At 38.0% G+C, this 26,395-nt stretch overlaps 1 long non-coding RNA gene and 1 pseudogene across 1 annotated transcript; one reads left to right on the top strand and one right to left on the bottom strand.

Annotated features, from left to right (window-relative positions):
• On the bottom strand, positions 1 to 26,120 carry LOC149322360 (uncharacterized). Its single transcript, XR_016279864.1, has 3 exons — positions 26,073 to 26,120; positions 16,039 to 16,131; positions 1 to 209 (listed from the first exon to the last, which is right to left on the bottom strand). It is a non-coding gene; the product is annotated as an uncharacterized LOC149322360 (long non-coding RNA).
• LOC149322361 (U6 spliceosomal RNA) lies at positions 10,970 to 11,037 on the top strand (annotated as a pseudogene).
• Positions 26,121 to 26,395: the final 275 nt, after the last annotated feature.

The following is a 26,395-nucleotide window of genomic DNA, read 5'->3' as shown; positions in this document are numbered from 1 at the left end:
CAGGAAATTTATCATCATTCTAACCACATATGTTAGATCTATGTCTTTCAGCAGATTTTTTTAAAGGCATATTTACAATTATAGTTGGACAAAGAATAGTACACAGAACACACACGGAGAGCAGCCGTTTTCATCAGTGCTATTGCCATAATAGTCTGGATTATGCACTGTCTTCTTGCTGCAATAACATTCATTTGCTGTCAGCGCACCTATGTGAAAACAAATTAGGAAGATGATTAATGAATATCAAAAACAGTGCATGGATTCTCCACAGTGATGCCTCAGCCCTGGGTGAAATGGTTGATGTGGGAGTTCTCTGGTCTCTTTTTTGACACCAGAATTTCTCTTTCTGTACATTTTGGTAGAAGTGATGTTATCTGTTCTTGCACTCTGGTTTTACAGGGAAATAATTTATGAGAAATGCTAACCAATTTATTCTAATACATTTACAGATTCAGCTGATCTATTGTACCGGTTACTTAATGAAAATTAGAACTAGGAACAAAGACATTTATATTAATAATGCTAATTACTTTTCTATATTAGAAAAATATAAACCAGAAAAAAGTACCCCTTTCAAATGGGAAATTAATGTATAGCATTTTCCAGGTAATGATATAAAGAGTACCATTTTTACAAAATGGATTAGAAATAAAAGGATTTACGAGGGAAGCAAATACCTGGCTTATCTATGCCCTACAATGTGTTGATGTTGCTACTCCTGCTGTTCTAGAGAGCATGATGTTTTGAATGTGAAGTGCCTTCCTATTCAATTTTGTTTTAGGCTTTCTTTTTCTTTTCTCTTCCAGAGAATATATACCAGGAAATAAAAGGAAATCATAGAAGTGATTGGAACCCAAGGGTGTCAAAGGGTGCATCTGCACTGTAGAAATAATGCAGTTTTACACCACTGTGACTGTCATGGTTCCATCCTACAGAATCTTGGGATTTGTAGTTTTGTAAAAGACCAGCACTCTTTGGCAGAGAAGGCTAATGATCTTGTAAAACCACAAATGCTAGAATTTCATAGGCTGGAGCTACAGCACATAAAGCACTGTCAAAATGTGGAACTATTTAAAAATAATTGTGATAAAACATGGCTCGAGATTAAAAAGGATCTACTCAAATGGAAAAAAATTAATTTATCATTGTCTGGTAAAATCGCTACTATAAAAATGTCTATACTTCCAAAACTCATCTTTTTGTTTCAGCATATCCCAGTTTTATCTAATTTAAAAATTTTAAAATATCACATAAGGATCTTATAAAATTCCTGTGGGGAGAAAAAAAAAACCCTAGGATTAAAATGAAGGTTTTATTTGAAAAACATCAAGAGGCAGTTGGGCTTTACCCAACCTTGAATTATACTATGATGTTGCTTGTTTTGAGTGGCTCCGACTTTGGTTTAAACTGGATGACCCTATTGTTTTGGATTTGGAGGGTTACGGAAATCGATTTGGTTGGCACACATACCTTTTTTATGGGAAGCATCAAGTCAACAAGGATTTCCTTAATCATTATATAAGGAGATTGTTATTTAAAACTTGGAAGTTGATCACATGGGAACTGAAATGGGCCCGTTGCATTTCAAAACAGGGGCACGCACAGGCGCACACGGAACAGGATGGGGCTAGGAACACATCTTACTGCACAAGGGAACGCTGCCGGGTGTTCCAATCGCATCCTACCTCCGTTCTAGAGGATGCGATTTCTGAAAACTGTTCCAAAGATATATTGGGATCTTATTGAGTTTTCTTTCTTCATCAACGTAAAACAAAGTAAGTTCTATTTATTATTTTCCAAGTCTTTTATATATTAGAGATAAAAAAATCATAAGTACAGAAATATTCTAAATAATTTGATGTCGATCAAAACAAAACCCAGGAAGTCACTTTGTCTACTTTCTATTTTGTTCTTGTGTTTCTTTGTTTTTCCTCTTTCCCTTTCTTTTCTTTTTCTATCTTTCTTTAGGTATTTATGTACTATTCAGTATTTGTTATTTATCCTATGTTTATTGTATATCCATTGCTTGTACTGTATGCTGATTGTATTCATTGTATGTATATTATATTGTTTAATAAAAAAAACTATTTCACTTTATTGAACATAAATTCAGCTAACACTTCAGCAGTTTTTTGTGAGCTCTGATAAGAGTGAGTCTGCATTTGACTCATATCAGTGGAATTGAGATAGGACAGGAAAGATGGTGTGATTTTCAATTACTTTCTCCTGGCATTTGTGCCAGATCTGCTTTCTGAAGTTTTAATAAAAGTAAACATTGATCAGGTTATATGAACAAAGATTTTAATAACATAAATGGTGATAAAAATACAATGCATTGATCATATGTTTTAAAGGAATCTGGCACTCAGTGACAATTCACATCATCTCCAGCCGGCAGAGCCAATGATCATCTTGTTTGGGGTGACAGGTAGCCAACACATCTGAAAAGTACCTGGCTAAGAATATTTATTCTAGATCATTTCCAGGCTTTTGAAAAAAAGAAAGCTTAGACAAGCAGGTAAATAATAATAATAATAATAATAATAATAATAATAAAGTTTATTTATATTTCCCGCCTCTCTCAAGAATCGAGGTGGGATTATATCAGTAAAAATGATACAATAATACAAAATACAATCAATAAAACACTAATACTGAATTAACCGACATTCCTATTAGTTCTCTAAAATAACAATTCATCAGTTCATCAATAGCCAAGGTAGAGAAGGAAAGAATCATAAATTTGTGGCCAGTTATACCTGACATACAAACATAAATGGGAATTTCCAATGGGAAGTAAAATACTCTTTTTTCCTATCTGTATGTCTCCCATTTTTTGTGGTTTTTCTTACAGTAGCAAAGTTGTGGTTACCTTGATTTGCTCACTCATCCTGCTGTTTGAGGAGAGCCTTGCCTTTTCCACCAGGGACAATTTCTCTGTCTTCACTCTTTTTTTAATGCTGGACTCCCCGATCATCAAAACTATTTGTCAGAAAGTTAAAGCATGTCTCTACCTCTTCCTTCCCAATGTGCAAATAGCCTGCAGCAAAAATAATATGTGCTGATATATTGTACTGTATGCTTGAACGAAGCTAACTATTGATGTCAGAAACAGAAACATTGAGAAAGAAGTGGAGGGATTCCGCTTATTCTTGATTTTTTAAACCCTATGCAAGATATCCTATAACTTATATATAAATACTTGCAGGGTGTTTTAAATGCGAGAAATATATTCCTCAATGAATAGAATTTCTAATATAGTACTTTTAAAGAATGTTTAGTTAGCTACATTAATGTCTTGTATCTTGAATGGCTACAGCTTTAGACATCTAAACAATTCCTGATTTCCATTTTATGTAGTGGTTTTTATTAAAGATAGTACTGTTTTTCCACTTGATACAATTTCTAAATTATTGGTTTCATCTTTCATCATACATCATTGTTGTCTGGCACATAATATGTTCATTCACATTTTACTTTAACCTTGGATGTTCACAATTTAATCTTGACAAACTGAATAACATACCAACAGTGCAATCTTAGGCATTTTGATTCAGCCTGCAGCTGTACTCCTATGCATATTTGCCTAGATGCAAGCATGATGGAAGTCAATGTGACTTACTACTGCATAAACATTCAGTAGAATCTATACATTTCTGGGAAAATGTTAACGAATCAGACCAATATTGAGGATGGAAGAATGGATTTTTATTTTATAATAATATGATTAGAAGCCTGAAAAACTTCCATCTAAGTAGTAAAATGAATATTCTCTCTCGTTAAAAAAAATCAATTTCTTAGCTGTTGCATTTACTGAGAATTTATATTTTCATAGTTCATTTAACAGTTTCTTAAAGAAGTTATTTACATTCAAAAGGGATCTCAGTCTCAAACAATAATGTTCTTGTATAATGAAGCACAAAAATGCAAATGGAGCAAATATAACCACATCAGTCATAACTTTATATAAAAGTTGACCAAATGTCCAAATGTAAGTCCGTTTGTAAATTTTCTATATTCATCATTCTTTCCAATGTTGTAAGTTTTGTTAGATATTCTGTCAACTGGTCCATAGGTAGAAAAAAATTATCTTTGCAGTAATGAGATATTAATGATTCAGCAGTCAAAAGGGCATGGAAAATCCATTTCCATTGGCCATTTGTTAATTTCTTTTTTTAAAAAAAGGTAAATAATTCAAAGCAACATGCACATCCATGAGCATCATGGAACTTTCCACAACCAAATTTACTCATGTGATTACTTCCTTCCAAAATGTAGCTACAAAACATATGCATGAATGAAGCATTACTGATATTACATCTCCAACAATTCTCTGATTTGGAAAGCCCTTTCTTGAATAGATGTTGTGGCACCAGGGCTGCAGCAACTGCACGTACCTGGCCCCAATCCAGGCTGCTACCACAGTCCTGGACCTGGCTGCCAGATGGAGCAGAACCTATTGCTCCTTCTTAGCATGGTTCTTCCTGGATGGTGCAGCATCAGCATGGTTTATGGCCATGTTCAGGGCATGAATCATCAGAATGCTACACTCTGAACGTAGCCAGAACCCATGTTGTTTGGCCCATGCTGATGGTTATTGATTAGTTAGAATTAGACAGTCTAGTTCCCTATTCCTTTCTTGCTATAAACTTCACATATATTTATTTATAGATAACTGACATTTATATATATATAAATAGTTGATTAGGATAAGCCAACCTGGGGCTGCACCAGGGCAGGGAAATGCAGATATTTTCCACTCCTATTTGGGCTGGGTTCAAGGTGGATAGGGGCCGCAGCATGTGTTTGCCATGGCCCCAGTCCATCTTCGTCCAGGGAAGCTTCAAGCCATCCCTTTGGGGTTGTTTGTTCCAGTCCTTACTTGTGTTAAGATTGATAATCTGAGATAAGTCTCTATGGATAATTATACCTAAATAAGTAATATAATTTGGTTGCTTCCGAAATTTCAGTGTTTTAGGGATGCTAGAGTCCATCTTGTCTCCCATTGGAAGTATTTCTGATTTGGATCAGTTAATTGAATATCCAGATAATTTACAAAAATTATTAATCAGATGCATCAAATCCGGGATCAACCACTGGTGCTTTGAAATGAACAGCAACAAATCATCTGTGAAAAGAAAGTTTTTAAATTATAAACCAACATGATCAAATCCATTGATGCTGGAACTTTGTCTAATAGCAAATGGGACGTATTCCAAGCACAAACTGAATATTAAAGGAAACAATAGATATCCTTGCCTTATATCCCATTTCAATGTGTTTTTAAAAAGTGAGAAAAAAGTGCTCTTGGTGCTGAATATGAAATTTTTATTCATTTTAAAATATTTTGGAAAACCCACAATTTCCAATGCTGTGAAAATAAACAACCAGAAAAAAATATCAAAATAAATAATGGCTGGATGATCACTTCTGAGTTGAAAGCATTCATGTTCACAATCAATAAAATATTATTGGTTCTATATCTGTTTTTGACCAGTCCCTCTTGGTCAGGATTTATTGAAGATAAAATGACTTTTTGTAATCTGTTATGTAAATATGTTGATATCAACATTAAGTAAGGGTGATTAGTTAGTAGAACGAGTATGATCTTTAACAAGCTTAGGTATCAGTGTAATATAAACATAATTTAACAAGGAAGAGAGGAAGCTGGATACTAAGGTATGTTTGTAAAGGTGGTGCAGTCTTTGCTAACAGTCTGTGCTGACAGAGTGGAATAGTGTTGTAACATTCAATGGGAAACCTACCAGGACCAGTAGACTTCTCATTTTTCATATTTGCTATAATGCAGATAATTTTCTTTAATGTTAATAACTTCCTCTAAGCGTAATGGTTCCAAAATAAATTGTTGCTGTGATACATAATAGATAAGAAGATCACTGAGAGTGAACACATTCATTAGCTGTGGGAAATGCTATCGAATACTTTTTTTGGTATAAATTCTGCTTGGCGTTTTGTGTCAGTAAGCATATAAATGACATAATTTGATAATAATGAATGATTATAAATGTTCCTCAGACTATTTTGTAATCTTGCATGTGAATTTAAGAGACAGTACCCATTATCTATACAGAGCCAGAATGATGTAGAGGTTTGACTTCTGGACTTGGACTTTGGGAGCCAAGGGTTGAACTGTCCACTTGGCCCTGGAAACCTATTGGGTGACCTTGGGGAAGTCACTAAGCCTCAGAGGAGGCTCTGAACAAATCTTGCCAAGAAAACCCATGATTTTGCCTCAGGGTCACCATGTGTCAGAAAAAATAGGCTCTAATTGGGTCATAAAGAGAAATACAGTCCTTCAAATAGCCGGGACCCAAGCAATATAGTCTTATAGTTCAAAACCAACACTTTGAATTGTGCTGAGAAATGGCCTGGCAGCCAGTGTAGCTGTTGCAAAAAGGGATCTATCTGGTCACCATAGATACCTTTTGGGCCAACTGAAGTTTCTGAGCATTTTTTAAAGGGAGCCCCACAAAGAGCATACTACATTAATTCAAATGGGATGTAATCAAGGCCTGTACCACTGTGGCTAGATCCAACTTCTCCAGGAACAGGAACTGGGACAGTTGGTGCACTACCTTTAACTGTGTGAATGCATTCCTGTTCACTGCTGAAATGTGGGCCTCCATGCTCAGAGCTGAATCCAAGGAGCTTATTGCATGGGGTTTCAGGATAAAAATGGCATGGAATGAAAGAGGGCATGATGGGAACGGAACGGGGAAAGGGCACATTTTATTGCATGCTGGAATGCCACCAATCCCCATTCTGAACAGTTCTTGAAAATCACCTCCTCTGGGACAGATGCGGAATGGAACTGAATGGAACGTGGACTTCCAGTGTTATCAGTGGTGTTCTGGCATGTAGTAAAATGTGTCTTTTTCTCGTTCCATTCCGAAACACCTACTTTCGTTCAGTGCCATTTGCATTCCTGGAACTCCATGCAGTAAGCTCCCAAGTGTACCACCAAACTCTGAACATGCATTTTCAGGACCAATGTAACCCCATCTAGCACAGGCCATATTCCTATTCTCAGATCTGTCTTTCTATTGATAAGAAGCATCTCTGTCTTGTTTGGATTAAGATTCAGTTTGTTTGCCCTCATCCAGATCATTACCTCTGACAGGTACTGATTTTGCACAGGAACAGCTTCCTTGGAATTAGGTGGAAAGGAATAATAGAGCTGGGTAACACTTGAGCCTAAAATAGCAGACAACCTCACCTAGTGGTTTCATGTAGATGTTATTTATTATAGGGGATAAGACAGAACCCTGAGGTATTTTACAGGCAGAACTCCCCCCCAGCACCACCATCTGAGAGTGCCCCTCCAAAGGGGGTATAAATAAATAATAATAATAATAATAATTATTATTATTATTATTATTATTATTATTATTATTATTTAAGAGCCACCGTACAACTGTTCCTCCAAGCTCCATCCTAGAGATGTGACTGAGAAAGATACCATGGTTGATGGTAGTGACAACCACTGAGAGGTCCAGAAGAACCAATAGGGTCACACTCCCCCTTGACTAGGCCATCCACCAAGGTGACTAAAGCTATCTCCATTCCATGAAACCAGGCCTGAAACCAGACTGGAAATAGACTATTATAATCTCATCCAGGTACATCTGGAGATGAGAAGCTACCACACTCTGTGGTACCTTGCCCAAAAATGGGATGGAATATATTACTGATGGAAAATGTGTTTTGGCACTACCGCCTATATGAATACATTCTATATAGTATATGCTTATAATTTTAAATATTTTGCAAGTTTGAATGCTTCATGGTTTACCTTCTGTCTGTGCATACATACATAAATGAACAGTGAGTGAAGAATCTATTCTCAACATCTTGGTGGGATGGGAAAGAAATATCCAAATTGGATATTTCTCAAAAGGGTAGGGGGATAAAATAAAGACAGAAAAGAAAAGAATTTACCTGGAGGAAATTTTCAATTTGAATTTGGCAAATCCTGCTTAAACTGAAGATCAAAAGAACATCTGGGGAATACAAGGCTCCAGATTTTATAGGCAAGACTTTTTTTCCCCAGTGGACTACCACGCATTCTTATTTTCAGATTTTTTTTTCTTCATAATGTAAACGTAACGGTCTGTCTGTCTGCACTGTTTCCTTCCTTAGGATAGAATACAGACACGTAACACTGAAAACTGTATTCTCTGCTCTCTTACCATAACCTGGCATTATGGTGTGGAGGAGAGCTGAATCAAGATTAATAGACCTATAAAGCTGGCAACATTATGCACTTCATTTTAACACCTGGCAATGGAAAGCAGCTAATATGTTGTATGGGGCCAGCATTGCTCTCACACCTAGAAATCCTAAAATCAAATATTTTCTCCTCTTGAGCCTCCCTTGGTGTGAATAAGTGAGCCCTTAATATCTGCTAATCTATTCTTTACATGAGTGATTATTCATAATTAGTTTTAGCACCACTATTATTAAAAGGGAATTTTCAGTATTTATTGTATTGCATTTTATGACCCTCTGTTTTATATTACTTACCTATCCTATATATTTTATTTAAAAAATATGTTATTTTTTGGATATGCTGGTCTATGACTATAATAAACTATTGATTGATTGATAATCTATTCTCAGTCTATAAAAGATAAATGATAATGATGTCACTTATAAAGTTGAAGAGTATGTAAAGGATTCCAGTGTGAAGGGGGCTAAATTGTTGATCATGGTAATTTCCAATGAAGACACAGGCAGTTAGTATGAGATCAGTCCTAGTGAACATTGAAAAGCTGTATATCAATTTCTTACCAGTCTTTCCAGTATCAAGTGTAGCTAATTATTAGCCAGAGTTCTGCAACCCAAAACCACATCCATGAATATTCAGTTAGAAGCCAAACTTGGCAAAGAACCTCATCTCCTTTACTTCATCTTTCTCTGCCTGGCTTCCTCCCCTCTCCCCAATGCATTGAAGAGTTTCCAAGCTTTCTGGTAATAATACCCCCTGGCTAGTTTTTCCACCACAGGTTAATACCGGATTCAAGGTTATTATATTTTCCCCCTGAGATATCACCCATCAAATTAAAATCATTAGAATTTTCTTTTGAACAGTTACCTGAGGTGAAGCCTAATTTGACTTCAGGCCATTGAAAGAGAATGCCAGAGGATGGAAGGGCTGCCAGCAGAAAGTGAAGTGGCTCACAGTTAGAGAGTAATCAGAGAAAAGGGCTTGATTTCATGCCATGCTTTCAAATAAGGCTAGATATGGGTCTGTTCAGGCTGTGGGAAGGGGAGATAAAATGCTAGAGCATGTTCAATCAACTGAGGTGAGGAAACCTGCCTCTTTGGTGGGGAGAGATCATTGATGTTAAATATCATATTTTAAGGTACAACATAGTCTCATATCAAATGGCAACCTGCAACAAAGGAAAAGATGAACTGCTAGATGTAACTGAGCCTCTTTCTCTCATTCATTAAGGAAACTCAGGGATTGCCAACAGTGTTGCAAAGCTCATCTATTCAATGCCTAAATCAAATTATGTGTTGCAAAGTAGAGGTTAGATGGTGCTGGAAAATAAAATAGACTTGATCCAGCCACCCTCTACCAGACAGCATATTTTATATATCTCAGTGTTTGCTTTACTGCATAATGTTTACTTACAGGAATGAAGGGGAGATGTACTGAACCACAGCATATACACACAATTATGATACATTCATTTAACAAGGGTTAAAAGAATGCCTAATGGTTGCTGTATCTGGCTAAAAATGAGAATTCATAATCCAACTGATTTACACTATGTTAAGCACATAGTGCAGTTAAGGGATGCAGTGGCTTAGTGGTTAAGATGCCAGTTCTGGCGATTGTAAGGTCAGACAGTTGACACTTTTAGGCCCAAGTGTCACATGATGGGGTGAGCTCCTGCCACTAGCCCCAGCTTCTGCCAACCTAGCAATTTGAAAGCATGCAAATGCAAGTATATAAATAAGTACCACTTTGGTGGGAAGGTAACAGCATTCAGTGCAGTCATGCTGGCCACATGACCACCGGAGTCGTCTTCAGACAATGCTGGCTCTTTGGCTTAGTAACAGAGATGAGCACCTCTCCCTACAGTCAGTTGCAACTACACATTTAAGTCAAGGGGAAACCTGTACCTTTAAGTACATGAGCAGCATTCAGTCATATGATTCCTTCTTGACATATAAGGCTCAGCCCACATTTATCATGCTTCTTTATAGCTGCTGTGTGAAGTTAGGAATCTTAAAGTTGACTTGAATACCCATAATTGTTGTGTGCAGGAATCTTTACTTATTATTAACTCAAGAGAGTTGAACTGTTGCATTTCTAGCTTCCTTAGGTTATTATACTTGTCCACCACTCTAAAGAAGGTATCCAAGGTGTGATGATCTTCTCTCATTCTTACCCTGTCTTAAATCCCCTCCCCAGGGAGTAAGACAGGAGCAGAGGACCCAATGCCAACATGGGAAGGTACTCTATGGTCCCACTACACTCCTGCTGAGCTGGATGGGACCCTTGAGATGACCTTAACCCCAAAAACAATTTGTTGCCACTCCCCAATGATTAACCTGTTACACCCCAGCAATGCATTGGGACGTTGCTGGGCCTTCTACTGGTAACAGGGAGAGGCAGGGTATAAATAAATACTATTATTATTTGTATTATTATTATTATTATTATTATTATTATTATTATTATTACCTGACAATCAGAAAAGCACTAGCTGAGCTGAGACCATGAAAAGCAATAAAGGAAGAGGCAGAGTACTGAAGGAAAACATTTTATTCTAAAGTAAGAACATTAAAGAAAGAAAACAATATGGAGGACAACTGGCCTTCCAGTCACAAACCTGAAGTATCAGTTTCAAAACACAATCATGTCAGCTAAATCTTAACGTACTGCAAACCCGACTTCCCTGACTAGTAGTGAGGTGGGCCCATAGGCCGAGTTCTTGCTTGTCAGCACATATACTGAAATTGAAACAATACAGAGAGGATTAGCATGGTCCCTGCACAGAAGGTTCTTTTCTAACTTCCCTCTGAATGGCAGGTTGCCCTCATACCCCCAGTGATGTCCTCACTCCTCATATGACAGTATCCCTCCCCCAGGGAAAAAGGTCCGATTAATGGAGGGACTCCCATTTATCACACCAGCTCTTCATGCTCCTGCAAATCCTTTGAAAACAAACAACAAAGAAGAAATAAATTGTGTGGACCTCTTCCTCCTCCCATAGCTTTTTCTTGCACCACAACAGATCTACCAAATACTCTTCTAATCCCTTTCACCCTTCCCTTTTTACTGCTATACTTCTTCTTTAAATTTAGCCAAAGGGGAATAACAGTTCTCAAGGCTTTAATTAATCCAGTAGTTCATATGCCAAATGGATCTCAGACACAGGCAGATTATACAAGTGGGTAAAAAATGAGCACAGGTGACTTGGGAATGCCACTTCGCTTCATTCTGAATTGGCTCTATAATTATGAGCTTCATGAATATTAAAAAGGTCAGGAAGGGCAGAATTAATCTGTTTTCTGAACATTCTATCCTGGCTTGTAATGTTGGCACATAACTACTGGTAATGCAACCTTAGCTTATTGCCCTATTGAGGTTTGGAGTTCTCAGCATCAATTATTGCTGACAGCAGCTTAAAATTCATTCATAAGCATAACACAAACACTTTAGGGAACAAAAAAGGAGCATTTAGACATAAATAGGAGAGAGCAGCAATGGTGACCTAAGACACTGTCCCTTTCCTAGCTGGATCACATGCCACAGCCCCAATCCAGGCTTTCCAGGGTACAAAAAGGAGCCGCAAAAAGCGAGTCCTTTTTGCGCCCTGAAAAGAGTGTGATAGCCACGGCACCTCAGCTACACTGCTTTTCTAATTTCTCATTCTGCAACTGAATCTACACATTTATTTATTTATTTATTTATTTATTTATTTATTTATTTATTATTTTATTTTTATCTCGCCTTTCTCCCAAAGTAGGACCCAAGGCAGCTAACTTACATAAAACACAAATGTTAAACTTGTGCAATGAAAATTACAAATACAAAATTTAAAACATACAAAGTTAAAATTAACAATTCAAGACCCTCATCCCCCAATAAAACCAAGCCTGCCAGATCTCAAAAGGCCTGTTTAAACAAAAATGTCTTTGCCTGCCTGTGAAAGGCCAGCACTGAGGGGAGCAGCCTAGTCTCCTGTGGAAGGGAGTGCCACAGGGTGGGAGCAGCCACTGAGAAGGCTCATTTAGGGTAGGAGTAGATCCATGCATCTAAAAACATTTTTTTTCAAATGTCAATAAATATGCAGGCATGCTGTTGTGCAACTTATTCATCCTTGCTTAGGATTTGTAAACTGTTTCTGAATGTAGCCTGCAGGAATTGTTCACAAGAGAGATCTGTCACTAGATACACTTAATGTGATGTTTTACATTTTACATTATTAATCAAACTGATGACTAAATGTGAATCAGCTGGTAGCTGCCCAAACGTTATGGCAAATTTTCTTACCTTATAGGTGGTGAAATTTTTATTTTTTTATGTTCTGATTTTACATTGTTGTTTTAAAAGATGATCAGTGATCTACCACTGTGGAAGTGGAGGGGAAAAATGTTCAATGCTGTTCATGTTTCCAGTGTCCAATCAAATGTTTAAGAGATTAAGGAAGAGTTGAATGAGAGAGAAAAGAAAAGCAGAGCCATATCCACCCTCCTTTGTCTCCCCCACTTTCTTCCACCCCATTTTCAGCATCATGTACTGTGTTTGACAAATGATGGTGTGCTGAGAGAATATATTCTGGGTCTCAGACCATTAGCACATTATCACGAGAAAAACAGAAACCTTGGACAGTGTCACTGGAGACTCATTCAAAATTCCTTGAAAGTGATGCATGGGTGAAGGGCCATCTCCAAAGGAACTGTAGCATGAGCTGAAGTTAGACAATCCTGAGAGATTCAAGTGAAGACACTGAGCATTGCATGAGAAATGATCAGAAACAGCCCATTCTGGAAAGGAAAGAAGGGCTGCTATCTCTCTCTGGAGACCTGCACACTAAATGATTTAATGGCTACCTGTAGGAAATGCCTTTTGCTTTATTGCTTTCTTTCTGTTTTATGAAAAAGAAATAAGATGTTGGCTCATCCCCCTTTTCACCTTGCTTTCCCAACTCATCATACTCTGCTCTGTCACAGCTTCAACTATGTCATCTTGCAAGAGGCCCTCCAAAACCACCCTGCAAACCATCCTCCAGATGCAACTGCTGCACTATGACTGACTGCCTATTAAACAGCAACAACTATTCCAGTTCCTCTTTCTGTGCTCTATAGTAGATTCTGTGTGCTCCATCTATGAACCTTTTTTTTTTAAAGCAACAGTTTGTGCACTTAGGGGGGCAAAATGCATAAATCTCTGTACAAAAACATTTCTGTGCAGAAATCTCAAATTTGTATACTAATGATGTTTTCATTATAAAGGTCACAGAGTGAGAAGAATAATAAAAATACACAAACCTCTGACAATCTCCTTTGGTTGATTACATACATTTTGCATACAAAAATGAAATAATGGAAGGTTTGTATGCCTAATAGCTACTTCTTCATATTTATTAAATGTTAACAGTATGTGAGCCCGCATAGTGTAGTGGTTTCAGCATTGGACTATGACTCTGGGGAAAGGGGTTCAAGTCCCTGCTTGGCCATGAAGTCCATTAGGTGACCTTAGGCAAGTCACACTTGCCTCAGAGGATGACAATAGTAACCCCCCCCCCCCCCTCTGAAGAAACATGCCAAGAAAACTCCATGATAGCTTCACTTTAGAGTTGCCATAAGTTGGAAATTACTTAAAAGCACACAACAAGAAAAAACAAGTCTTCTAGCAACTGCTGTGCACAGTAAACATACCTTTTGCTAAGAATATATCTAAGCAGAGGACTGTAAGACTAGTGCTGATGTTGTCTATTATATACCCAATTTACCATATAATCTACAGTTTCCTGTAGTTAATTCCGTCAGATGTCACTTTGCCACCATTACTGGTTCTCACAGGTGTGCTGCCCTGAGATATTGATATCTTACTTGATCTGCTACCATCTGATTTTCCTAATTCGAATTACCAGATTACCATGGGCTGCCATGCTGCTGTCCTGACCACAGGTGCAGAGAACAGTAACCAGTCCATTCAGGTAATGTATGAAATGCATGTCTGTGTTCACTTACATTTATCAACAAATTCTACATTGGGATCGGAAAATCCATGAATTTCAGTTCTTCATCATTTCTCATTTTCCAATCTAAACTTTAATTGACAACAAACACTGAGAATTTTTTACATTCACACAAAACATTATACACATTATTGTATATATGTATGCCAATTTCTTTATACATCAGGTAATTTTAGTGATTTTCTAACTGCTTGCAAAACTGAGTAAGGTGGGCTGTACTCTGCACAGAGTCTGCAATCATTTTTTCTGTGCAGAAAGTATCTCTCAGCACAAACATTATTTTATGCAGAAAAATGCTGTTTTTCTGTGCAAGGATTCTGACATTTGAATAGAAGTCTACAACTACATCATTTTCTGCACAGAAAGTAATATTTTAACATTTTAACACAGATATAATTTCTACACAGAAAATGTTGTTTCCTGTGCAAAAAAAATACTGTTTTATATGCAAAACAAAAACAAAAACAGAAACAGAAACAGAAACAAACACACTTTAACATTTTGTGACTAGTAAGTCCAAGATTCTTCTTCCAAGGGTTTCCCAGCATTTAAATTAAAAACCTTTCTATCATTTTCTATCTTTTTTCAAATTTTTTTTTAAAACATTCTTTCCATTCTTATTCAATAGAGGCTTTTCAGAATAAAGTGTGCATTCAAGCAAGGTGCATTCCGACTAAGATAATCTCAAGATTTCTTGTGTATAAAGTGACTTTAAAAGCATTCTGATAATCAAATAAGCATTAAAAAGCATTACCATAATTACAATTTGTTTAACTTTATTTTTAAATTTGTGAGAAAAGATGCAAAACATATCTAATTCAATGAGTAGTCAGAGTCTTCCATGGCCAGCATCCATAGTTTTTTGGAGGTTTGCAGGCTACGTAGCTGTGTTCTGGAAGAGTTTATTCCTGATGTTTAGCCGGCAAAACATCAGGAATAAACTCTTCCAGAACACGACCATATAGACCAAAAACCCCACAAAAAACTATGCCTAATTCAATCTCTGGTATATTCAGGTAAGGAGGGGACACCCAAAACAAACAAACAAACAAACAAAAAACTTGTAGGGAGCTGAGCTAGTTCAAGCAATGCTGTGAGCTGAACAGATAGAAGTCTACTTCTTATGACACTAATACTGAATTTGGCAATTATATTCTTTTCTGTTATTGTGAGAACCAAACAGAAGAATAAATTCCAGTTCAGATCAGTTCTTTTAGTAGAAAGACCTCCTCTGCCTTGGACAAAACATGTCAGTGTTTTGACAGACGAAGTTATATTTGTGGAGTGTTATATGGAGGAGAAAAATAATGTGGTTTGTTATCAATCTCTTGGTGGGGCACACAAGGCTTGACTTGTCGAAATTTTGTAGCTCTGTATTTACAGAGAAAACAGAGACTTGATGCTGTTCAGAGTCCTACTGGTCCCTAGTTATAAAAGAGTTGCCTTGGGGAGTGGGGAAAGAGCCAAGGATTGCAACTTTTTGCAATAATCTAACCCATAAGGGAATTCATATTGTAAAACACATACAAGGAAGAACAAAACCCAATAAATTCAATTACTGACGAATTATTCATGAAGTGGTGTGTACAACTGGTTAGGGTAACCACTGTGAAGCAGAAGCATTGATAGTATCATATTTGTAGTGCTGTTAAATACTGGCTACTCAGAGAAAAGCAGATAGCCACCACTGTACCTCCATCAAATGGATAGCCACCATTGTACCTCCATCACTTTCCTCCTTCAAAAAAGGGCAAGCATTTTCAAAATACTGCAGAAGGGGGATACTCACACAAAGAGGATCTAGTCTTGCCATGCAGCAAAAAGTCCATGCAGGGGCCATTGAAGAGCAAAATCTTATGTCTTGGGCAGAAGAAGTCCTGGGCTGAAGGTATAATGTTTGATATCAGCAACACTTTCATCTAGTTTTTCTTTTAAAAAAAGTTCTAAAATTTCATATACAAAAAGATCTAGATATCCCCTGAGCAGACTTCTATTCATAGAGCTTCCCCCTCATTGGAATGGAAATCATATTTGAAAATATGAGGGGGTAGAATGCCCCATAACTGTGGTGTGAAGAATTTTAGATGAACAAGAATCTTTGCAGTTGAGGATTTATTCTATGCAAAATTCACACATGATTGATTTGCTTAGAAAACAGCTATTTCTGAGCAGGATTTCTTTTTCCAGTTATAATACAATAATGTTTATTTATATCACCCTTTCCACCAAAGGGCAGTATTTCAGAAGATATACAATAAAAAACAAATGATAAAATACTAAAATATTAATATGCTAAAAGAAAAAACAAACAAAATCCACCTCAGTCACTATCCATCTCAGCCACTTTAGGTATGCTAAGTAACTTAATCCAGCGCATCGAAGAGAAAGGTCTTCAATCCTTTATAAAAGTGGATCAGATCCTCCTCTAGCCAGAGGTGCAAATGAAGGCCGTTCCAGAAACATGGAGCCAGATCCTGAAAGGCTTGAAGCCTTGCCAAAGTCATACTCATTGGCAGAACTGCCAATAATCCTTTGTCTGCGGATCTTAAATTTTGAGATAGTACATACCATGCTAGCCAAGTTGCCAAATACGGTGGGGGAGGGGAGTTTAAAGCCCAGGGCCTTAAATACTCTGATCAAAAGCTGATAATGAGTCCTGGCCTGAACTGGAAGCCAGTGGAAGGATCTATGAGAGGAAGAGACATGAGTATTTGAGGAGATTTAAGACAACTGAGAAAGCACTGTTCTGGATTAAAACCAGAGGAGTAAGAGAGCAGGAAGGCAAATCTGCCAGTAAGCTATTACAATACTTCAGACATGAAATAACCAAGGCCTGGACAAGTAAATGGGCAGTCTCGGCAGTTAAAAACCTATGGATCCTACCAATGTTCAAAAGATAGAAGTTGCATGCCATAATAGTTGCCCCAATAAAGGGGTGTAGGGAGAAACGATTATCCAGCAGAACTCTAGCAACTGAGACAGAGTGTAACCCTATAAACACAATGAAGGGCATGAAAGTGGGGCTACCAGGTAGTCAGGCTGAAACACTAGAATCTCTGTTTTGCCCATATTCAGCTTAAGATGGTGAGTGGCCATCCACACAGAAATACTTGATAGGCAGTCCATGATGGACTTCCAGACAGTAGCATCCATTGATTTAAAACACATCTATGTCATCTGCATAGATATGACACTGGATACTGCATGGATATGGTATTCAGTAGAACCATTATTTTTTGTGCAGAAAATGCCATTTCCTACATAGAAAATGCTTTTTTTCTGTGCAAAGCCAATATGTTTGCATTTTGATTTGAATAAATCCCAAATTGTGAATGTGCTTTACAAACTGATTGGTTTTCAAGGACTTTCTAGCAGCTGCAGGAAAATGGTTACAATTACTTGTTTCTTTCTTTGATGATGTTGATATTCACTAACAATGCTGATGGTATTCACCAGTTCTCCTTTCAGCCCCATTTCTACTGCCCAAAATGTGCTCTAGTCAGAAAGAGAAATATTTTTGTTTGCACAAAGGCAATTATGATCTAAATCATACAGTCGTAGGCCTGGTACATACAGGCCCTTTAGGCGCCCTCGTCATATGCTAGGGGTTGGCTGAGGGCGGACTGCCCACACACCCTGCAGCCCTTACATGTGACAAGAGCATAACAATGGCGGTGCTCTGTATACATGGGTGCTGCCATTGTTATGTAAGTGTCGTGCAGCATCTGCACAGTGCCGCATGGCACTTACATAACGAGTGCGCCAGTGGCACACTTGGTACGCCACCACCGCGGGTACTTTTTTCACCGTTGGGAAGCCTTTCAGTTTAGGGGCTGAGGCTTCCCTCTGGGGAAAAAACAGGCACTGGCAGGCCGTCCTTTTTGGGCAGTCTGTACCACGCCATCACAACCTGAATATCTTTTTTAAAAAACCTCAACTGTTACAATTACAGTTAAACCATCATCATCAAACACAATACAAACAAATCATGACCTGGTTGGGTGGATTTTAATTATTCAGTTTGCCATTATCAGTCATGATCATAATCATGATCATGATCATCATTTATATACCGGCTTTTCCCAAAACCCAGGACTCATGGACACTTACAAATGAAATCATTGTCCTTCGGGCCTGACTTTTCAGTTATGGATCTGTGTCTGTTGCAGATTCACACACCATTTTGCCCTAACTCCAGTAGAAGGTGGGGAGGAGTATCTTTTGTACATGCAGCTTACTGTTTTAGACATCTGATCTTTTTCTGTTAAGTCAGGGCTGGGCACATGCTGAAGGTAAGTGGGTGAATTTTGGGTCTGCCATACCCTTGACTGACCAAAGAGTGGTTTCTGGCAGCAACCAGAAGTGATGTTCCAGTCACTTCAAACATCAACGACAACAACAACAACAACAACAACAACAACCACAACCACAACCACATAATAATAATAATAATAACAACAACAATAGGGAGTCTTTTAAGTTCTTTCACCATGGGGTGCCCCCCAACCAGAACATAAAGTCATAATTCTGCCACTGGGGGTATGTTTCAGCCAAAAATATATTTTTGAACAATTGAAATACAACAAGCAAAGAGTAAGATCTAATAGGAATCGTAATGAAGGACAACTGAAAGAAAAGCTATTCCCTGGCTCCTTAACCAGTTCCAAGTGTTGCTTGATAGGCATCACAACATAAACGTATCCTGAGGGTGAAAATATATAAAAGACAATAATATATCAGGCATGCAAATATTTGCTTTGGATCTCGTCTCGTTTTCTTCCTTCACTCTCTGTATTGAGAGAGAAAAAGAGAGAATTTCTAAAACAAAAATAAACTTTATATTTTTCTTCCCTGTTGAAGCCAAGAGATATTGAAATATATTGAAAATATTCTGTGCACATGGTAACTATAAAACAAAAAATTAAATGTTTTCTGGTTTCTTTAAAATCTGTTGATAAGACTTAGGCAGGGGAATTTTCTTCCACTGTGTTATATACTTAATGTGATACTTTTTTGTTGAGTAGTTTAAGAAAATGTTAAAAATCACTGTGGTTTGTTTCTCTTTTAACAAATTATTAGTGAACTATTTTTGGCTCGGTTGACTCTTGAGTATTTAACAAATTTACTCACTTTTAACAATCCAAGAAACAATCTCTTGATTTACAACATTTTTTGCTCAGTCACACTCTCTCAGCTTCAGAGGAAGGCAAAGGCACCCCCCCCCCAAAAAAAAAACTTGCTAAGAAAACTTCATGATAGGTTCATCTTACAATCCCTGTAAGTTAAAAATGAAGGGACAAAAAAACAAACACAAAGTGGTCCAAAGACAATCAGAACATGGATCGCTGTTTTCCATGTGAAGGTGGTGAGGCTCAGCTAACTCCTATAAGCAATGGATGTGATGTGATAACAACTTAACATCTCTTGGGTTTGAAGACATCTTTCTATTTCATCCTGTGCTAATGGCCCCATACAGACTACCAAAATAAAGCCGCTTTGGGTCACTTTGGAGATATGCTGTTTAAATGATGCATGTATCCTAAGAGCCCAGAAGTCATGCTAAAGCTGCACTCCAGTCCTTAGGACTGGATCGTAGTTTTGGCACAGCTTCCAGAATCTTAGGACACATGCATCATTTACAGAGCGTACCTCCAAAGTGACCCGAAGCAGCTTTATTTTGGCAGTCTGTATGGGGCCAATATGATGAAAACTATAGAAAACAAGATATATCTTTCACTGCTTTATTAAACTTTAACTTTTTGGTAAAACAAGTCTTATTTTCAGTACAAAATGTTGTATAGTTCTTTCCAATTGCATTCTAACTACAGGTACTCCACAGGTACCCTTGCAAAAAGTAGCTTCTCTTCTTAATAGAAGAATCTGTTAACTCAACTGTAATCTGAAGAAAATGGTGTCAATGTCAGGTGACCTGATGCTGCTTAAGGGTATGAGTTTGCTTTGTGGTTGCTAGGTATTTGAGTGTTTTGTATGAGGAGGTTCTGTGCTTTCTTGTAGAATTTTTTTTTCCAAAGTATGACTCATACCAATAATTATACTCTTCACCATCAATGACATAGTTCTGAAAAGCCAGATTGTGATTTTTGGCTAAATTTATACTTAGATTTCTTGTATCTTGTGGTTTTATCAAGAGCAGATTGGAAATATTGTTTATTCTGGGGCTGAATAAAATAATTATGACAAAACACATTCACATTTTTAAAAAAACTGAGTATATGATCAGGAAGCATTTAGCACAATAATTAAAATACCAGTGGTAGTTACAGTTTCCTTGCACGTCTTTTTATGGGGGCTGGAGGGAGAGGGAATGAGACTGATGAAACTAAATGCTTAGCTCATTTGATTGCTTGTTAGTCACTTAGTTAACGTTTCTGATAAAGCAATACTACATTTTTTTCAGCCACCAAACATTTTGTCTCTTATCAAGTTGGGATCTTCTGATGTAGATATCGTAAAATAACTGTACAACTTCATCCCTAGAATATGAAAGAGTGGGTTAGCCTGACCAGCCCTAGTAGCTGAAAAAGAGCAGGTTAGGTGTTCAGTATCATCCAAACTCAATAGTTTTTTTTTTTTTTTTAAACCACCTCTTCCTTTGAAATGAATAGTGCCTTTCATAGGAGGTAGAGAGTGCATAGCTCTGCCAGCCATTTACTGTACTTCCAGAACACTTAGACTGGTCACAGGCTTCACCACGTCCGCTCTTACTTAGGATGTTGTACCTACTCCAGTGCCAGCATTTAGCCATTTTGGATATACAGTTGGCTGAACAATGGCTCTTCAACATCCACCTTAATTTGAAATGACAATTCAAAATAGATATTTTTGTTTTCAAAATAATTAATATTTGGCTTAATATTTTTTAAAATAAATTTAGTTTTGAAGCCAAAATACATACATGTCCTTCTGAATAAAGAGGGCCTAAAAACACTTAATTTTATGAATATTTCCAGTATTTTAAAAGGGGGGTTGTGACAAGCATGGATAAAAAACTAGGAGAAACTGCAGAATTTTCTTTGGGATGGAAACCAGATAGTCTGAACAGTTGGACTCTGCACATTTATAGTAGAATAGTGCTTTATATAATACATAAAATAGAAAGGGAAAGGGAAAGAGAAAAATAGCAAAATAGCATAAGAACTGAAAAAAGCAAGACTTCTGTCAGAAACCAGAAAGGATTAAACAACAAAGAGATGTGTGGCAATTTTGTGGATATAGTCCACTTTATCAGATGCATGAAGGGACATTCTCAGTAGGAAGAATATATTCACATGACTGGTGAGTACATGACAAGGGAATGTAAGCAATGAGATCAGAAGGAATGCAAAAGGTACAGTTACCATTAGCCTAACAATGATATTAAGAGCACAGTAGTTGAGCGGTAACACATAAAACTTTGCATTGGCATGCCAACAAACAAATACAGCTTGATTTTCTTTTAACAAAAAGCTTTATTCCCTGCTCAAGGCATATGAAACAGAGATTAACCTTCTGATTAAGGCTTATTTAGAATCATAGAATTGTAGAGTTGTAGAGACCACAAGGCCATCCAGTCTAAACCCCTGCCATGCAGGAAATCACAATCAAAGCATATCCGACAGATGGCCATCCAGCCTCTGTGTAAAGACCTCTAAGGAAGGAGATTCCACTACACTCTGAGGAAGAGTGTTCCACTGTTGAACAGCCCTTACTGTCAGGAAGTTCCTCCTTATGTTGAGGTGGAATCTCTTCTCTTGCAGCTTGTATCCATTGTTCCGGGTCCTAGTCTCTGGAGCAGCAGAAAATAAGCTTGCTCCCTTCTCAATATGACACCCCTGGCTACCAGTCCTGAAAAATAGCAAGATGAAGACTCAACAAATGCAAATGAAAAATCTCCCAGGGTCAGGGGTTTCCCAGCAGACAATGAGCACTAATCAAGCAGACACTAATCCTCTTTGGCAGACCCTCCTACTCTGAGGCCTGCCATTAGCAACAGAACAATACACATGCAAATCACTCCTGCCTTCCCAGGTTCACACAGTATATATTTATACCCAACACCTTTCCAGGAAAGCATTATCTGAAGATGCCAGTCATAGATGCTGGTGAAACATCAGGAAGAAACTCTTCTAGAACACGGCAACATACCCCCAAAAACCCACAAAAAACTAAGAATTTTATTTTGTTAGCTTTGGTCCAGCTTTCTAATCTATTCAGGTAATTTGAATCATGATCCTGTCCTCTGGGGTATTAGCTACTCCTCCTAATTTGGTGGCATCTGCAAATTTGATAAGTATGCCCCCAATTCTGTCATCCAAGTCATTGATAAAGATGTTGAATAGCACTGAGCCCAGGACAGAGCCCTGTGGGACCCCACTGGTCACTTCTCTCCAGGATGAAAAGGAGCCATTATTAAGCACCCTTTGGGTTTGGCCGGTCAACCAATTACAAATCCACATAACAGTTGCCTTGTCTAGCCCACTTTTTACAAGGTTGTTTTCAAGAATGTCATGGGGAACCTTGTCAAAGGCCTTACTGAAACCAAGATATACTATATCCACAGCATTCCCTTCATCTATCAAGCTGATAATGTTATCAAAAAAAGAGATTAGATTTGTCTGGCATGACTTCTTTCTCTGAAACCCATGTTGACTTTTTGTGATTATGGCATTGCCTTCTAGATGTTCACAGACTCTCTGTTTAATAATCTGCTCTCGAATCTTTCCTGGTATTGATGTCAGACTAATTGGACAATAATTGTTAGGATCCCCCTTTTCCCCCCTTTTCAAAGATGCAGATAACATTTTCCCTCCTCCAATCTGCTGGGATTTCTCCTGTTCTCCATGAGTTTTCAAAAATTATTGCCAATGGCTCCAATATTACATTTGCCAGTTCTTTTAATATTGTTGATTAACCAGATATTCTTGTACTATCTCTTTGCTTATTCTCTGCTGAATTTCCCCTGTTCTGTCCTCTGCTCCATTATCCTCAGGTTGAGCACTCTTTTCCTTTTCTGAGAACACAGAGGCAAAGAAGGTGTTGAGTAATTTTGCCTTTTCTCTGTTAGCATTTTGCCATCTTCTCCAGGCAGTGGCCCTACCATTTCCTTCTTCCTCCTTTTGCTGCAGACATATCCAAACAAGTCCTTTTTGTTGTCTTTAACCTCTCTAGCAAGTCTGAGTTCATTCTGCGCTTTAGCTTTTCTGACTTTACCCCTGCACATGCCTGCTATTTCTTTGAATTCCTTTTTCGTGATTTCCCCCTTTTTCCATTTCTTATACATGTTCCGTTTCAAACTTAGCTCGGTTGAAAGTTCCTTAGCCATCCATCCTGGTTTCTTGAGGCATTTCCCATTTTTTGTTCCTCACTGGAACTGTTTGAAATTGTGCCTTCAGTATTTCCCTTTTGAGAAATTCCCATCCATCCAGAACTCCCTTCTCCTTTAGTATTTCTGACCATGGGATCACCCCCAGTATTTATCTAAGTTTATTGAAATCAGCTCTCATAAAGTCTAGAATGCATGTCTGACTATGCCTGGCTTCTCCTTTCCACTGTATAACAAACTCCAGCAGAACATGGTCACTTCCACTTAATGATCCCACCACTTGCACTCCATTAACCAAGTCATCCTTGTTGGTTAGAATCAGATCCAAAATAGCTGCCCCCCTTGTTGCCTCTTCCACCTTTTGGACAATGAAATTGTCTTCAAGGCAAGTGCGGAATTTGCTAGACCTTGAGGATTTTGCTGAGTTTGAATTCCAGCAAATATCATGATAGTTGAAGTCACCCATCACTACTACATCTCTCCTTTCTGAGTGTGTGGTCATCTGTTCTAGAACGACATCATCCAATTCCTCCATCTGACTTGGGGGTCTGTAGTAGACTCCCACAATAACATCCCCGTTGCCCCCCCCCTTTAATTTTTATCCAGATGCTCTCCACCTGGCTTCCAGTTTGGATGTCCTGGATCTTTTCACTGGTGTAAATATCCCTGGCATATAATGCTATTCCTCCTCCTTTCTTATTTGGACTGTTTCTCTTAAAAACGCTATACCCCTCTATTTCTACATTCCAATCATGATACTCATCCCACCAGGTTTCAGTTATGCATATTATATCATATTTGCTTTGTTGTACCAGGAGTTTGAGTTCATCTTGCTTATTTCCCATGCTCTGTGCATTAGTGTAAAGATATCGCAGACCATGGGTCCCCTTTACATGCTGCCTGTGCAAAGTTTTTTGTCTCCCTCTGTTGGGTCCTTGCACTCTTTGCCTTGTTTCCTCTATGACATTTTGGCTATTTTCTGCAGCCCCTTTGCCTTTCAGAATACTGTCTCCCTCCCCCAGTTGTTTCATGTTAAATTCTGGGTGGCAATCATGAAACCTTCAGTTGTTGTTGGACTGCAAATTCCATCAGTCCAACCAGCATAGCAAAAGGTGACAAATGCTAGAGTTTGCAGTTTAACAACATCCTGGGGCAAGTTAGACATTGTTGACAAATTATGGAATATAGCATATTAAAACCATGGTATTTGAGGTTATATCATCAGGTCCTCTAATAGTGTTGCTGAAGTAGTAGACGTGGGGACAAAAATATCAAGAGAAGGCACTTCTACACTGATGAAAACAACAAAGCTACCTTGCACTTTTCTGGTCCATAGGAACCCCATTAAGTCCATAAATACAAAGCACTTCAAAACCACACTAGCACAACTGGCCACACATTTTTACCTGGTGAACGCACTGTTTTTCTCCTTCCCAGCATGCATGAAGCTAGTAGTCAATCACCCTTAGTGTTTGCATGTCATGTCATGAAGAGATAGTATGCATTCTCTTCCCCATCCAACTCAAACATACATTGCAGTTTTGATGCAAGTGAGCGAGCGAATGGTGAGGGCATGCATGCGATAGCTACATAAATGAGTAAGTGAATGATGGGGTAAAGAGGGTTACACTGGTCAGGTAGGGGGAACAGGGAGGAGAAGAGTACACACAGCTGGACAAGAACCGTAGTTTTAGACCCTGTAGTGGACTTTCCAAATGTGTGGCCGTTTCATGCTGGTAAAATAACCTCCCTCCTTAATCCAACATCTGGCTCTCATGCCAGCACATGATAACTTTGCTCACTGCCTCTGTCCTAAGAGACTAAAACAAAACCCTGCAAAACAGTCAGTATACCATAGAATTAAAAAGATGTAACTCATCCTTCATGTAGATTACAAGGCTATCTAATCCTTTATTCTTTCTGGATATTTTCTCAACTGTCTTTGCCCTAGTCATTCCATCTAATAAATATCCCTTTTTTTATCTACTGAGAGATATAACAATTTCAACACAGCAGAACAGCTCTTCCTTACTGGTGCCATTAGAAATGCCTTCCACTATACCTGTCCCCATAGACTCATTCACTCACTGAAGTAAAGGATTGTATTTTCCCTCCTTCTCTCTGTATTTAAGAAGGTGATGAGATCATTTATTGTTCTTAACTTTTAATGGAGCCTGTCAATGATTTTTTGGGTTGTTGTTGGTTTTTCTGCTTGCTGCCGCTGTTGCTCCAGCAAGATCGGTAACAGCTCCAAGCTACATGATGCTAAATCAGACCACACTTCACTGAGGGAGGAAAAAAAGAACCAGAATGAAAGAAAAACTTACCACAAATGAAGAAGCAGTTTAAGCTGGTTTGGGTAATGGGGTGGGGGGCAGAGAGAACGCTGGATAGAAAATAAGAAACTTTTCCTCCCTGCTCCTTTCGTATATATTGAAAAGACAGTTTGGAAAGGAAATTAGTAAAAACAAACAGAAAGTGCCAGGGTTTCTTTATCATACCTGGAGTAGGATATGCTAAATTCCACAGGCTTTCGTACTGGCGCCAGGTGTTGTGTTTTGAAAAAAAAAATGGCACCCATGGTTCCATAAAACGTTCTGTTGGGGCTTCAAAGCCATGGCAACCCTATGTGGCACAGGATGTACTCAATTAATTATGTGATTTTAAAATGACATGCATAAGGAAAAGTCAAAATAAAAAAAAAGTTGAAGAAGAAAAAGTACATTAAAATAAGGGGGAGAGAGAGAAGTAAACTGAAAGGCCTTGTTGTCTGTCTGCCAAACAGCAGTAGCAGATAAGGCCTGTAGTTACTGTGGAAACACAG

Source organism: Sceloporus occidentalis, unplaced genomic scaffold (genome assembly GCF_023333645.1).
Source record: "Sceloporus occidentalis isolate IW3139 unplaced genomic scaffold, rSceOcc1.0.p SCAF_1, whole genome shotgun sequence".
In the NCBI taxonomy this organism is placed as follows: Eukaryota; Metazoa; Chordata; class Lepidosauria; order Squamata; family Phrynosomatidae; genus Sceloporus; species Sceloporus occidentalis.
Note: the sequence above shows the minus strand (reverse complement) of the source record. Positions and strands in the feature narration are given on the sequence as shown.